The sequence below is a fragment of the Tupaia chinensis genome, unplaced genomic scaffold, assembly GCF_000334495.1.
Source record: "Tupaia chinensis unplaced genomic scaffold, TupChi_1.0 Scaffold000272_1, whole genome shotgun sequence".
Classification (NCBI taxonomy): Eukaryota; Metazoa; Chordata; class Mammalia; order Scandentia; family Tupaiidae; genus Tupaia; species Tupaia belangeri.
Window position 1 is genome coordinate 5,591,236 of NW_006159754.1, and position 10,358 is coordinate 5,601,593.

At 40.9% G+C, this 10,358-nt stretch overlaps 1 pseudogene; it reads left to right on the forward strand.

Moving 5' to 3' along the window:
- The first annotated feature begins 7,585 nt into the window (after positions 1-7,585).
- Positions 7,586-8,804, forward strand: LOC102477702 (keratin, type I cytoskeletal 18 pseudogene; annotated as a pseudogene).
- The last annotated feature ends 1,554 nt before the right edge of the window (positions 8,805-10,358 follow it).

Here is a 10,358-nt window from a genome sequence, read left to right on the forward strand (position 1 = left end):
ATTTAGTTTTTAAAATAGAGGTTTATTTAGCTCACTGTTTTGGAAGTCCAAGATCATGGGACCACATCTGGTGAGAGTCTTTTTTTGGTGAGGATGCTCTACAGAGTCCCAAGGCAGTATAGAATATCACATAGCAAAATCAGAGTATGACCATGTCTAGTGCATTTCCTCTCCTTTTATAACCAGAAGTCAATCCTGAGACACACCCTTTTGACTTCATCTAATATTTTTTTTGGAAAGGTTTTTGCTATAGGGCGTGTGCACTCTCCAAAAAGACAGAAACAGACAGAAAGTGAGAAGTCACCCCCCAGGGGGGATGGCCACACCGCAATCCCTTTTCCTCCATTCTCCTCTCGGGATCTTGGGCACACACACACACACACACCTGGCTTGAGTCTTAGCCACTGGGTCTGGAGCTCAAATCACGGTTGACTACATGGGAGTTCAGTGACATAGCCATTACACTAACTGCTGGCCCCTGACTTCATCTAATCTTCATCTCCTCTCAAAGGCTTCTTCTTTCAAGCTCATAGATTAAGTTTCCACTTAAACTTCCTAATCTCATCACAGCCAAAGTCCAACACATGAATCAGGGGAGGGGGACATTCAAACCATAGCATGAGGCAATCTCTTCTCACATTCTGAGGCAAACCCACTTTCTTTTCTTCTTAATCTCACCAAAATGCTCATACCTTATTCCAATCAGGTGATTTGAATAGGAATCATTATCCTCCAAGGAACTGGGCCCTTCTTGCTCATCATTATCCTAATTTGAGCTTTGTCTTTCTTGCATTTTGTAACCAAAGCATCTCTGTCAAACTAGAGTAAAAATATGCACTTTAAGGTTTAGCTCAATACCTTCTTGTGCAGAAAGTGTCCCTGAGTCTCCGAGTTACATATGAGTAATTTGTTCAGGCATAACAGTTTATGTACGTACATTGGGCTGACTCCATGACTGGTGATTAAAACAGCTAGATCCCACATGGCTAACAGCATAGTTTGAGCCCTGAATTTGGTGGCTTGAGAAACATGCTGGGCTTGGTGTGTACATGCTCCAAATCCTGAAAGGAATGAGATGAAGAAGGAATTGCAGCATGACCATTTCCCATGAGGTGGGGGCAGGAGGTGCTTTTTTCTCTCCTCTATCTCTGTCTCTTTGTTTCTCTCTGGTCAGTGCATATATCTTCTATCCAAAACAAAACAAAAACAGAAGAGTGTCTGTGAACATCCCTTCTATGTCACTCTAATTTCTTTCTTGCTTTTATTACAATAGTATACGTACAAAACTTTTTCCTCTTGTAAACTGTAAGTTCCTTAGTATAAGGCCATACAATAAACAACAAATAAATATTTGTCAAACAAATAAATGTATGGATGAAGAAAATTTTTTTTCCAAAGGATTTTCTTAGGCTTTTTATTTTTTCACCCAGATGTTTGGCATTGCAGAGACACTTTCAGAGATGTTTTCAAAAAGGAAATAAATCAATTGGTAATAAACGATGTTTTCATTCAAATCATTGTGAACCAGTCACATAACCACGATGTTCTAACTGCTTGTTTGTGCTTCCTCAACTTTCACAGCCAAACACCTGCAGCTAACCAAACACACATACCAAAGTATTTTTAACATGATTCAAATTGATCTGGGAAGTTGACAACTTTTCAACATCAAGCTGAATACCAAACCAAATGTCAGTATTTTCACAGAGATTCTGTTAGTAACATGGGAAGCCTGGGCTTTCTGTTCTCTCATTAGGCATTGCACTGACCTTAGTGAGCTCCACCATATTTGTCCCAGTGGACTAGCAACATGACCGTCTCCACTGTGGATACACTGAAAGGATCAGGAAGTTCTAGAAGGTTTTATTTTCAAATACTGTACACTTTTTGACCCATTATTGTCCCAGACAACTAGACAGAAAGAAAACGTGAGTGATCCTTAGCTGTTACAATCTCTCTCAAAGACCCTCCTTTCATTTTGATCAATCGATATCAAATGAAAAATACTACTAAAATTGTTTTCCCTTAGAGCAGCAGTAATACCAGTTAAATCACTACCTATCACTTTTCAACTAGGTTCCATGGCTTTCAAAATCCAGGTCAAATTGTTCTGTGCTCAAGACTACAAAAATATTTTCTCTAATAACTTTATGCTTTAGGATACTTTAAGCCAGTCATATACTTCAAGGTACTTCTGGGCAATCAATAATACAAGGCCAAATTTTTGTTCTGTATAACTAACACGGTTTTATAGGATTTGTAGGGGCATTTTTTTGTTTTGTTCTGTTTTTGGTGAGCAGACAGAATTGTATTTTATTATAGGCTTTGAGTCCTTTAAGAAATAAAAGTACAGAATTCACTGCTTGTATTGTAGTGAGGATATTAATGAATACATTTTAAGTGTACTGTTGTTATCAATGACCGTATAGTAAAAGGGAAACAAAAAATAACTTGCTTTGACCTGGAAAAACATGCATATACATTGTTCTGCTGAGCAAAACCCAAAACTGCATAATATATAGTTTCCAAGAGACTTGCATACAAGCACAATCAATATCAAATTCTAACTTCAAAAGTACTGAATATTTACCACACACATAATATCCCATTAAATTTTAAACAGCAACATATGGTAGACTTTTGTTTCTACAGAGGCTAGCTGCATACTTTAGGAGTTTGTGTCAAAGTAACTCCAAAAATCATTGTGTATTCTCAACTCATTCCTTTATTTTTAAGAGAGTTTATTTGGTATAGGGCATGTGTAGCTTGCTAGAAAGATAGCGACAGAGAGACAGGAAGTGAGAAATCATTCCCCAGGGGGACGGGAAGGCCGCAATCCCTTCTCCTCCATTCTCTTCTCGAGATCTTGTGTATACACACATGCAACCAGTGTAAGTTAAAGCCAACAATCCGGGCCTTGAACTGTGGTCAACTATGTTGGAGTCCAGTGACGTAACCATTACACCATCTGTTGGTCCTTCAACTCATTTCTTGAGTCACTTTTCCTTGTGCTGCCCTTAAAGCTGAAAGATAGATGCACTATATGAAAAGATTCTGCATTACCTGGTCTAGGGAGCATTTTTTTGGCTTCTCTCAAAAGCTCTCCATACTTAATGCTGTAACTTATTTGATATCTCTTGAATGGTACCAAAATCTCTCATCCATAATCTAGGGCCTACCATCCAGATATAAGATCTATCATTCCCATGATTTTTCATCTTTTATTTCATCATGCTATTTGCTTACTTGCTTGCTTATTTACAGCATGGGTGTATTTAAGATACTGAAAGAAAAAAGGGAGAAACACCAAAAACTCATCAATTATTTGTAGAACATATCAGGCCACCTGAATGATAAGTTCCTTTTTAAGTTTCCACTCACAGAAAGTGCATTACAATTTGCAATTCTGCTTCTGAGTTTTTCTATCATATATGAGTTTCCATTTTTCTCCCAGTTTAATAAGAAATTGCAGGAAAAAGTTCTTCACAAAGTGCAAGAGAGGGTTTCAGATGACTTTGAACCCATCTAAGTAGATCATAAGGTTATTTTGCCTAGAATCTTTTGAACTCTTCCCTGGGATCCCACATAGCATAATACAGGTTGTTTCCTGGGACTTGGCTCTCTCCAGTACTCTTGATGGTACCCATGTGAAGCTTTGTCCTGCTCCAGGATGAAATTAGACAAGAGAATAAATGCCACCATTCCTTCAAAGTCTAGACAAAAATATAGCAAAAATTGGTAGTCAGGCTGTTGCTACAATTCAGATGATAGCATTTAATTCAATGTACATTTATTTAAAAAAATACATAATGTTTAAGACCCTGAACACGGACGCCAGGAGTTCTACACATCAAGATAAGGCAGACTCTCATAGAAACCTAGATGGTATGGCATTAATTTCTCGTCTATAGGGGAAAGAGCTAGGAAATGGATTCTTGATTGTACTATACAATTTTGGTTTTGAAAGACAAGAGCAAGGTCTTCATAGCCATGAAAGGAAATAAAGAAGAACAAAAAAATATTTGGGGGGGGCTTAACCAAGTGTAATAATTTAAGCCTCTGTGTTCTTTTTTTGTAAATTATTTATTTAATTTATCTTTTTTTTTTTAAGTTTGCTAGAGGGCACATGTGTGCACCAGAGAGAGAGAGAGGGAAAGTGAGAAAGCATACCACCAGGTCCAGGACACAAACTATAGTTGGCCATGTGGGAGTCCAGCGTCTTAACTACCTTGCTATCTGCTGGCTCCTTTAATGTGTTCTTAATACATTTGAGTTACTATTTATCATTACTATTACTTCCTACTTAACAAATGAAATCACTTTTTTTGTTGTTGTTTTGTTTTCACTTGTAAGACTTTATGAGATCAGAAAAATAAGATGTATCAGGCAATTAAGCCATTTCAGGCATCGTGCTAGGTATTAGACATACATCTTCTTGCTTATCACAATGCTAACAGTGACCTTAGCATTCCCAAATCCTGACAGAAAAACTAGAACATGTTTTCATTCCTTTAGGTCCCCCACAAAGTATCTTCTAGCTTTGTCAGAAGCAAATTCCCAGAACATTAAACAAACTTGTCTTGAAACACAAAAGTAAATGCTGATGAGTTCTGAATTATCAGCTGCTGGGGATTCATTTATTGAACTCCATTATTGAGGGGGTTGGGGTGGGGGAGTGGAATCATGTTGGAGCCTGAGGCAAAAGGGAAAATGTGTGTGGCTCTACATACACCCAGCAAAATTTCCTCCTATACTTTGAACCAAGTGGAAAATGTTAATAAAAGTTCAACAATTAAAACCCTGTTCACTCGCCAGCGTCAGCCTTCATGGACCCCCGGTGGAGCCCAGAATGACTGTACTGACTGGGAACTGTGGGCTGACTGGAATGACTAAAGCAAGCATGCAACTAGCTGTTTATTTACATTTTCATTACTTTGCCTACAATGGATTGTTTGCATTACTTTTTATATTAAAAACATTATATTAAAATATTATTTTATTTATCAGATTTTTTTTTTTTTTTTTGCTTCCTTGAATTTTGCTTTGAAGCAAGTGACATTAATCCCAGATTAGCCCGGTCCATAATTATAACTAACTTCATGTCGGTTTTAGTTTCCGAGTTTTTTTCTATCCAGCTTGTTTACTGAACCAGGCCTTTGGGACCTTTCTCAAGGAACTATCAGGTGATTCAATGGTCAATGAGTGCGAAATGAGTTCAAAAAGTAAGCAAAGCTAATGCAAAAACCAAAATAAAACCCATCATGTACTAAGTATTTGAGAGTTAACTGTACTTCCTTGACAATTTTTATAACATGTGATAGCACACATGCATGACAGAGAAAGACTCAGAGAGAGGGAGAGGCACCCTTGAGGGACTCTCATCCTGCTGCAATCCCCTTCCTGCAGCATTCCAGTCCCTAAGGATTCTAGGCTATTGTGCACATGCCTGGCTTGTGTTTTCAGGCTGATCTGGTATTCAAAACTGTGGCCAGGGACCAGCAGATGGTGTAATGGTTACGTCGCTGGGCTCCCAGCTAGTTGACCAGTTGACTGCAGTTTGAGTCCCAGACCCAGTAACTTAAAATATGATGGGGGTGGGGGGAAACATGATGGATGGGACCATCAGTTGGAGTAATGGCCATGTCGCTGGACTCCCACGTAGTCGACTGCGGTTCAAGTCCTGGATACAGTGGCTTAAACTCACATGTACCCTAAAGCAAAAACTCTCAACAACAACAACAAAACACTGTGGTCAGCCCTGTGGCTTCCAGCACTGCTGTTTAGCTTGTTATGGCACCAACAGGTTGAATCTTTTCATCAAAATTTAAGAGGTTGCTATTTAGTGGTGTTATAACTCTTCCATCTTTTCAGAGATATTTTATGATCATTCTTTTTTAAAAGCCTGGATAAGTATATTAGATCCCTAGTGTAGATTTAAAGAAAATAAAATTTTAAAAAGAAAAATATTAAGCCATTAAAAATAAGAAAAGTTGGGCCAGCCCAGCAGCCTAGTGGTTAAGAAAGCCAGACCCTACATGGTCTATGGAGGTTTGAATTCCGGCAGTCGCAGCTTGGAGAACATGCAGGTCGCATTGCGTGCATGCCCCAAGCCTTCATGGACCCCCGGTGGAGCCCAGAATGACTGTACTGACTGGGAACTGTGGGCTGACTGGAATGACTAAAGCAAGCATGCAACTAGCTGTTTATTTACATTTTCATTACTTTGCCTACAATGGATTGTTTGCATTACTTTTTATATTAAAAACATTATATTAAAATATTATTTTATTTATCAGATTTTTTTTTTTTTTTTGCTTCCTTGAATTTTGCTTTGAAGCAAGTGACATTAATCCCAGATTAGCCCGGTCCATAATTATAACTAACTTCATGTCGGTTTTAGTTTCCGAGTTTTTTTCTATCCAGCTTGTTTACTGAACCAGGCCTTTGGGACCTTTCTCAAGGAACTATCAGGTGATTCAATGGTCAATGAGTGCGAAATGAGTTCAAAAAGTAAGCAAAGCTAATGCAAAAACCAAAATAAAACCCATCATGTACTAAGTATTTGAGAGTTAACTGTACTTCCTTGACAATTTTTATAACATGTGATAGCACACATGCATGACAGAGAAAGACTCAGAGAGAGGGAGAGGCACCCTTGAGGGACTCTCATCCTGCTGCAATCCCCTTCCTGCAGCATTCCAGTCCCTAAGGATTCTAGGCTATTGTGCACATGCCTGGCTTGTGTTTTCAGGCTGATCTGGTATTCAAAACTGTGGCCAGGGACCAGCAGATGGTGTAATGGTTACGTCGCTGGGCTCCCAGCTAGTTGACCAGTTGACTGCAGTTTGAGTCCCAGACCCAGTAACTTAAAATATGATGGGGGTGGGGGGAAACATGATGGATGGGACCATCAGTTGGAGTAATGGCCATGTCGCTGGACTCCCACGTAGTTGACTGCGGTTCAAGTCCTGGATACAGTGGCTTAAACTCACATGTACCCTAAAGCAAAAACTCTCAACAACAACAACAAAACACTGTGGTCAGCCCTGTGGCTTCCAGCACTGCTGTTTAGCTTGTTATGGCACCAACAGGTTGAATCTTTTCATCAAAATTTAAGAGGTTGCTATTTAGTGGTGTTATAACTCTTCCATCTTTTCAGAGATATTTTATGATCATTCTTTTTTAAAAGCCTGGATAAGTATATTAGATCCCTAGTGTAGATTTAAAGAAAATAAAATTTTAAAAAGAAAAATATTAAGCCATTAAAAATAAGAAAAGTTGGGCCAGCCCAGCAGCCTAGTGGTTAAGAAAGCCAGACCCTACATGGTCTATGGAGGTTTGAATTCCGGCAGTCGCAGCTTGGAGAACATGCAGGTCGCATTGCGTGCATGCCCCAAATCCCAACAGGGTGAAGAAATGGAGAAGGGAAAACAGAGTGACCACAAGCCATTGTGAAGTGTTTTCTTCCTCTTTCTCTGGCAAGTACACACACCCTGTGACAATTTAAAAACTGAAAAAAGTAAAAATGGTGTGTTTTGGTGGTTTGAACCAAATTCTCAGCTTCTTGCTTTTCTCCTCCGACAGCATGAGCTGATTGACCACCCGCTCCACCACCTGCTCTACCAACTACCGGACCCTGGGCTCCGTCCAGGTGCCCAGCCACCGGGTGCGAACAGTGAGCAGCACCACCAGCGTCTATGCAGGTGCTGGCGGCTCAGGCTCCTGAATCTGCTTCATGCACCAGGAGCGTCCGGGGTGGCTGGGGGGCCAGAGGCCTGGTGGCGGAGATGGGAGAGAACTGGGGGGATTGGGGAGGACCCAGGGTGAGAAGACGGCCATGCAAGACCTGAACGACAGCCTGACCTCCTACCTGGGCAGAGTGAGGAAAGGAGACCGATAACCAGAGGCTGGAGAGCAAAATCTGGGAACACCTGGAAAAGGGGCCCCAGGTCAGAGGCTGGGGGCATTACTTCAAGGCCATTGAGGAGCTGAGGGCACAGATCTTTGCAAACTCTGTGAGTATGGTTCTGCTAGTGACCTCAGAATCAACGATGAGACAGAGCTGGCCATGCCTCGGTTTGTAGAGAGCCATATCCATGGACTCAGCAAGGTCATTGATGACACCAATGCCACTCTGCTGCAGCTAGAGACAGAGATCAGGGCTCCCAAGGAGGAGCTGCTCTTCATGAAGAAGAACCATGAGGAGCAATAAATGGCCTCCAAGCCCAGATTGCCAGACCTGGCTTGACTATGGAAGCAGATACTCCCAAATCTCTAGACCTCAACAAGCTCATGGCAGACATCCAGGCCCAATATGATGAGCTGGCTCAGAAGAACCAAGAAGAGCTTGACAAATACTGGTTCCAGCAGATTGAGGAGAGCACCACAGTGGTCACCACACAGTCAGCCGGTCGGAGCTGCAGGATCGACACTCATAGGACCTAGCCCAGGAGATCAACTTGGACTCCATGAGAAATCTGAAGGCCTGAGGGAGGTGCAGGGCCACTACTCCATGTGGATGGAGCAGCGCAGTAGAGTCCTGCTACATCTGGAGTCTGAGCTGGCATAGACCCGGGCAGAGGGGCAGCGCCAAACCCAGGAGTACGAGGCCCTGACATCAAGGTCAAACTGGAGGCTGAGATTGCCACCTACCGAGGCCTGCTGGAAGACATGAGGACTTCAGTCTCAGTGATGCCCTGGACAGCAGCCACTCCATGCAGACCATCCAAAAGACCATCATCCTCAGGCTGGTGGATGGCAAAGTGATGTCTGAGACCAATGACACCAACGTGCTTCGGCGTTGAGACAGCAAAAGTAGGCTTCCCTTTGGCATGGTGGTTAAAGGTGCTGGACTCCCACATGGCCAACCACGGTCCAAGTCTCGGACCTAGTGGCTTGCTTTCTCACTTTCTCTCTCTCTGATCAAACAGGAAAATAATAATGATAAAAATAACAAATAAAATTAAATAAAATAATGCTTTTAAATAATGCAGAGGTCATTTCATGTAAAAAAAAATTGTGTGTTTTTAAAATGTTATTCATTTTGGGACCAGCAGATAGCATAATGGCTATGTTGCTGGACTCCAATGTAGTCAGCCATGGTTCAAGTCCTGGACCCAGTGGCTTAAACTCATGCCAGGTACATGTATGTGTCCATCCCAAGAGGAGAATGGAGGAGAAAGGATTGCAGCATGGCCATCCCCCTTGGGGGGTGATTTCTTGCTTTCTGTCTCTCTGTGTTTCTGGCGAGTGCACATGACTTATAGCAAAAAAAACCTCTCAAAATATATATATATATATATATTCATTTTAACTTCAGAGTCCATTAGATAATACATGGGCCCTGGCTGACTTACTTCTTGATAGTTCTGAGTAGAATGTACCATCTCTTAAGTGATAAATTGGACACATTTTACTCAAGTAGCCTATATAAATTATGCAGAGATACAGTAAACATATTTTAGTGACTGTTTCTTTACAAAATAGAAGTTTAGAGCTGGCCTGGTGGATTAGGCAGCCGGATCCCCCATGACTGATTGCACAATTCAAGGCCCAGACCTGGAGTACATATGTTCATGTCCAAAATTCAAAAAGGAGGGAGAGATGGAGGAGAAGGGACGGCGGTGTGACCATTACCCAACAGAGGTTGTTTTTTTCTCTCCTTCTCTCTCTGTCTGTCTCTCTCTGGAAGCTCAAGTGTCCTCTAGAACAAACACACAAGAAAGTTTAATGCAGATTATACAGAAACGTAAGGTTCACTCAAAGATGGAAAAAAATCTGTTTTTCAGTATATTTGTTCTAAACCTCAGAATGAAGAAACTACTCATAAAAAAAACCAAACTGGTTGAATGAATTCCTTTAAGTCTGGAGAGCAGGACAAATACCTGAGGGGGAAAAAGGCATGACCTGGGTATATCTACACATGAATAAGTGAAGTCAGGAAACTTGTGTCATGGATTCATTTCCCACAGCTAACAACCACCACCACCAAAAGGTCTTAGAATCATGATTTGGGTCTGATCTGTGAGACACCATTACAGGTTTCTAACATGTTATTTTACAATAGAGAGTTTCAAGACTTCTTCAAAACATGGACAATCTGTGCTTTCTTGAGTTTCTGAATTTCCTTTTGTATTCTAAGAAATACTGCACCAATACCATATCTTGCTAGGCTATATTTAGGCAAGTTATTGCTTTTATTTTGTCTGGTTAGATGGCTTGCTGTACACAGCTAACTGTCCTTCACTACTTTAATTAATTTTTCATCCTGATCTTTTATATTTTGCTTTCCTCCATTTTTTCTTTTTTTCTTTCTTTTTTGCAAGTGGAATAGACCCCTCTCTTCATCTTACCTGGCT